General features: G+C 57.0%; 2 non-coding genes and 1 pseudogene across 2 annotated transcripts; all 3 read right to left on the reverse strand.

Moving 5' to 3' along the window:
• The window catches only part of LOC124734094, a 4,227-nt pseudogene extending 3,476 nt beyond the window's left edge, over positions 1-751 (reverse strand).
• Positions 752-939: 188 nt separating this feature from the next.
• LOC124734102 lies at positions 940-1,094 on the reverse strand. The gene has a single exon (XR_007009324.1). It is a non-coding gene; the product is annotated as a 5.8S ribosomal RNA (ribosomal RNA).
• Positions 1,095-1,446: 352 nt separating this feature from the next.
• Positions 1,447-3,353, reverse strand: LOC124734088. Its single transcript, XR_007009319.1, has one exon. It is a non-coding gene; the product is annotated as a small subunit ribosomal RNA (ribosomal RNA).
• Between the last annotated feature and the right edge of the window lie 2,635 nt (positions 3,354-5,988).

Raw genomic sequence — 5,988 nt, forward strand, 5'->3', positions numbered from 1 at the left:
CACCTCCAGATATACCGCCGGGCAGCCAGCCAGGACACCGGGGCTCTGCCCAACAGACGCGAACCGAGGCCCGCGGAAGGACAGGCTGCGCACCCGGGCCGTAGGCCGGCACCCAGCGGGTCGCGACGTCCTACTAGGGGAGAAGTGCGGCCCACCGCACACCGGAACGGCCCCACCCCGCGGCGAGTGGAAAGGCAACCGGACACGACCCCGCCGCGGATTGCTCCGCGCGGGCGGCCGGCCCCATCTGCCGAGGGCGGAGGCCAGTGGCCGGATGGGCGTGAATCTCACCCGTTCGACCTTTCGGACTTCTCACGTTTACCCCAGAACGGTTTCACGTACTTTTGAACTCTCTCTTCAAAGTTCTTTTCAACTTTCCTCACGGTACTTGTTCGCTATCGGTCTCGTGGTCATATTTAGTCTCAGATGGAGTTTACCACCCACTTGGAGCTGCACTCTCAAGCAACCCGACTCGAAGGAGAGGTCCCGCCGACGCTCGCACCGGCCGCTACGGGCCTGGCACCCTCTACGGGCCGTGGCCTCATTCAAGTTGGACTTGGGCTCGGCGCGAGGCGTCGGGGTAGTGGACCCTCCCAAACACCACATGCCACGACAGGCGGCAGCCTGCGGGGTTCGGTGCTGGACTCTTCCCTGTTCGCTCGCCGCTACTGGGGGAATCCTTGTTAGTTTCTTTTCCTCCGCTTAGTAATATGCTTAAATTCAGCGGGTAGTCTCGCCTGCTCTGAGGTCGTTGTACGAGGTGTCGCACGCCACACCGCCAGCCGGCTGTGCACGCTACCGAGAAAGTACCGGTATGCGAACCGCCAGGCGACGGGCGCGCATCGCACGTTTGAGGAGACGCGGCCGGCCCCACAGGCGGCCGCGACACTCCCAGGTCTGCGAAGCGGGGCAAACGCCGCGCGCTTCAGTATACGTAGCCGACCCTCAGCCAGACGTGGCCCGGGAACGGAATCCATGGACCGCAATGTGCGTTCGAAACGTCGATGTTCATGTGTCCTGCAGTTCACATGTCGACGCGCAATTTGCTGCGTTCTTCATCGACCCACGAGCCGAGTGATCCACCGTCCTGGGTGATCTTTTCTCAAGTTTCCGCCGTCTCTTTCGAGACGGTCGCATAGGCGGGAGTGAGGCGTGTGGCGGCCCCTGTTCCAGCGTTCTGTGTCCAACGGCCTCACGGCCGACGGGCGTCGTACGGCTCCACACCGGAGCGGACAGGCACTCGGGCGAAAGTCATTCAAAACCGGCGCCAGGCGCCAGGTGCCGCAGGCCAGCCGCTCCAGCGCTTCAGCGCTCGTACCACACAACATTGCCGCTAGTTTTGAGAGGCACGCGTGGTTCCGCACGCGGCGCACGGCTACTGCGAGCCGTACAGGTAGCGTGTTGCGCGACACGACACGCACATCGAAAGACATGCAGTCTAGTCGGTAATGATCCTTCCGCAGGTTCACCTACGGAAACCTTGTTACGACTTTTACTTCCTCTAAATGATCAAGTTTGGTCATCTTTCCGGTAGCATCGGCAACGACAGAGTCAATGCCGCGTACCAGTCCGAAGACCTCACTAAATCATTCAATCGGTAGTAGCGACGGGCGGTGTGTACAAAGGGCAGGGACGTAATCAACGCGAGCTTATGACTCGCGCTTACTGGGAATTCCTCGTTCATGGGGAACAATTGCAAGCCCCAATCCCTAGCACGAAGGAGGTTCAGCGGGTTACCCCGACCTTTCGGCCTAGGAAGACACGCTGATTCCTTCAGTGTAGCGCGCGTGCGGCCCAGAACATCTAAGGGCATCACAGACCTGTTATTGCTCAATCTCGTGCGGCTAGAAGCCGCCTGTCCCTCTAAGAAGAAAAGTAATCGCTGACAGCACGAAGGATGTCACGCGACTAGTTAGCAGGCTAGAGTCTCGTTCGTTATCGGAATTAACCAGACAAATCGCTCCACCAACTAAGAACGGCCATGCACCACCACCCACCGAATCAAGAAAGAGCTATCAATCTGTCAATCCTTCCGGTGTCCGGGCCTGGTGAGGTTTCCCGTGTTGAGTCAAATTAAGCCGCAGGCTCCACTCCTGGTGGTGCCCTTCCGTCAATTCCTTTAAGTTTCAGCTTTGCAACCATACTTCCCCCGGAACCCAAAAGCTTTGGTTTCCCGGAGGCTGCCCGCCGAGTCATCGGAGGAACTGCGGCGGATCGCTGGCTGGCATCGTTTATGGTTAGAACTAGGGCGGTATCTGATCGCCTTCGAACCTCTAACTTTCGTTCTTGATTAATGAAAACATACTTGGCAAATGCTTTCGCTTCTGTTCGTCTTGCGACGATCCAAGAATTTCACCTCTAACGTCGCAATACGAATGCCCCCGCCTGTCCTATTAATCATTACCTCGGGTTCCGAAAACCAACAAAATAGAACCGAGGTCCTATTCCATTATTCCATGCACACAGTATTCAGGCGGGCTTGCCTGCTTTAAGCACTCTAATTTGTTCAAAGTAAACGTGCCGGCCCACCGAGACACTCAATAAAGAGCACCCTGGTAGGATTTCAACGGGGTCCGCCTCGGGACGCACGAGCACGCACGGGGCGGTCGCACGCCTTCGGCTCGCCCCACCGGCAGGACGTCCCACGATACATGCCAGTTAAACACCGACGGGCGGTGAACCAACAGCGTGGGACACAAATCCAACTACGAGCTTTTTAACCGCAACAACTTTAATATACGCTATTGGAGCTGGAATTACCGCGGCTGCTGGCACCAGACTTGCCCTCCAATAGATACTCGTTAAAGGATTTAAAGTGTACTCATTCCGATTACGGGCCTCGGATGAGTCCCGTATCGTTATTTTTCGTCACTACCTCCCCGTGCCGGGAGTGGGTAATTTGCGCGCCTGCTGCCTTCCTTGGATGTGGTAGCCGTTTCTCAGGCTCCCTCTCCGGAATCGAACCCTGATTCCCCGTTACCCGTTACAACCATGGTAGGCGCAGAACCTACCATCGACAGTTGATAAGGCAGACATTTGAAAGATGCGTCGCCGGTACGAGGACCGTGCGATCAGCCCAAAGTTATTCAGAGTCACCAAGGCAAACGGACCGGACGAGCCGACCGATTGGTTTTGATCTAATAAAAGCGTCCCTTCCATCTCTGGTCGGGACTCTGTTTGCATGTATTAGCTCTAGAATTACCACAGTTATCCAAGTAACGTGGGTACGATCTAAGGAACCATAACTGATTTAATGAGCCATTCGCGGTTTCACCTTAATGCGGCTTGTACTGAGACATGCATGGCTTAATCTTTGAGACAAGCATATGACTACTGGCAGGATCAACCAGGGAGCTGCGTCAACTAGAGCTGAGCAGCCGGCCGCCCGGGAGTGTGTCCCGGGGGCCCGCGCGAACACGCAAGCGTCCGCTCAATCATTCTGCAAACAGGAGGAGGCTGAGCTCCCCTGCACAATACACCTCGAAACCCTCTCAGGTCCCGGCGGCGCGCAGCGCCGTCCCAAGTACTTGGTCGGGTTCGAGAGAGGCGCAATCGCCCGGAGTTAGGCGAGTAGACGCTTTCGGTGCGACCACCCGTGCTCCCAACTGAGCTTGCCGCTGCCGACAGAGGCCCGGGAGCGTGCTGTCGTGGCATTGCCGGCGGGAGACAACACGCGCCACCTACGGTGACCGGCAGCTCCAACGCCAGCGCCACAGAAGGACAAAAGCCCCACTTGGGTGCCGAAGCGAACTCTCCCAGCACAGCGCACACGCCAACACATCCGCACAGCTGCGATACAAACCACCAGCGAGAACCGCTGGGGCGACCGAGCAGCAGACGGCGTCGCGGCGCCGAGCGCCGGGCGGCGGCGCATCCTCAACGCACACAGTCCTCAATCGGACCAGCACACTGCAGATGTCCACCGCGCTTCGCACCGGGCCCGCGAGGACCTACTTTGGCCGCACGGCGCCGCGCGCAGGGTGCGCCGGCGCGCAGCTGCGACGCCTGCCGCGTCCGTCGGCCGGCGCGCCTGCCACTGGCCGCCCCCACCAGCCGGCTGTAGCGCGTGCGCCCACGCACCGCGCGGCCAGCACGCCGGGAGGCGCCCCCTCACCGGCCGGGGACGGTCCCACCCAGCCACCGCCGCGTATCGCTTCACACCCAGATGCCGTTCAGTTTCGTCGGCATGGTGGGTATCGCTGGAACAACCGGTTAGTACCTCAACCTATCGTCGCCATCACCGATTCACCCCTAGCGAGAACAACCGCACCACAACGGGTTACCATTTCTTCATTTGCGTAACTTCACCAGAAAACGTAGGCGTCCATCGCCATTTGCAACTTCAACCATTATTGCATGCCTGTGTCAGGTGTCACGCCACACTACGTCTGCCCACATACACGCAACAAAATGTGCACGCCTAGACAATACGTGGAAGGTGGCCCCCGTACGTATGCGATGTCCATTGCTCGAACGACTGTCAACCGGCTTCTGTAGCATGTCGCAGATATGGAACGCGCTGCACCATGCCATCACGGTGTGTGAGGAGAGACGACTAGGTCCGAATACATCAACAGACAGCTCATGCTGATCGCCATCCACGGCGTCCGTTCCTCCCACACGTCTCTATGGCGTACCACACTGCAATCCAGCTCTCATAGGGAGACGACACGTAGCTGCGTGCACAATATTTGCACTGTATGGTCCGCCGTTTTTGGGCGCAGTCGTTGTACGGTCACACATGTGCCACGATGTATCATTCAGTACATAAGGACGAATGTGCAGTACAGATTGTGGTTCACGCGTACGACATCAGCGGACAGTTGACACAGGCCGCACCACAACGTAGCCTGCGTACGTCGCATGCGAAGGGCATTGAACATGCAAACTTGTCACCAACCACCTTGCGAAGGCAGGGGGCAAGGTGGGGACGTGGGGAGAGGTGGGGGGGGGGGGGGGCGGCATGTACGCCCTGCTGCCATCCACATTACAGTGTACAGCAGGAGCATGTGGAAAGTCAGCAAGACTTGCAAGGTGTTTAACATGAAGCGATACACAGGGGAGCGGGCAGTGCGAGTAGCGAACTATATTGCGAGGGTTGCGGGTGGGCAACACTACACTAATTGAACGAGTCGTATAACAATTACAGAGCAGGTTTAGGCGACAACGTGGGTTACGATAGGCGACAACGTGGGTTACGTTAGGGGACAACGTGGGGTTACGTTAGGGGACAACGTGGGTTACGTTAGGGGACAACGTGGGTTACGTTAGGGGACAACGTGGGTTACGTTAGGGGACAACGTGGGTTACGTTAGGGGACAACGTGGGTTACGTTAGGGGACAACGTGGGTTAGGTTAAGGCACAACATGGGTTAGGTTAAGGCACAACATGGGTTAGGTTAAGGCACAACATGGGTTAGGTTAAGGCACAACATGGGTTAGGTTAAGGCACAACATGGGTTAGGTTACGGCACAACATGGGTTAGGTTAAGGCACAACATGGGTTAGGTTAGGGGACAACATGGGTTAGGTTAGGGGACAACATGGGTTAGGTTAAGGCACAACATGGGTTAGGTTAAGGCACAACATGGGTTAGGTTAGGGGACAACATGGGTTAGGTTAGGGCACAACATGGGTTAGGTTAGGGGACAACATGGGTTAGGTTAGGGGACAACATGGGTTAGGTTAGGGGACAACATGGGTTAGGTTAGGGGACAACATGGGTTAGGTTAGGGGACAACATGGGTTAGGTTAGGGGACAACATGGGTTAGGTTAGGGGACAACATGGGTTAGGTTAGGGGACAACATGGGTTAGGTTAAGGCACAACATGGGTTAGGTTAGGGGACAACATGGGTTAGGTTAGGGGACAACATGGGTTAGGTTAGGGGACAACATGGGTTAGGTTAGGGGACAACATGGGTTAGGTTAGGGGACAACATGGGTTAGGTTAAGGCACAACATGGGTTAGGTTAGGGCACAACATGGG

The sequence above is a fragment of the Schistocerca piceifrons genome, unplaced genomic scaffold (assembly GCF_021461385.2).
Source record: "Schistocerca piceifrons isolate TAMUIC-IGC-003096 unplaced genomic scaffold, iqSchPice1.1 HiC_scaffold_1422, whole genome shotgun sequence".
Taxonomy (NCBI): Eukaryota; Metazoa; Arthropoda; class Insecta; order Orthoptera; family Acrididae; genus Schistocerca; species Schistocerca piceifrons.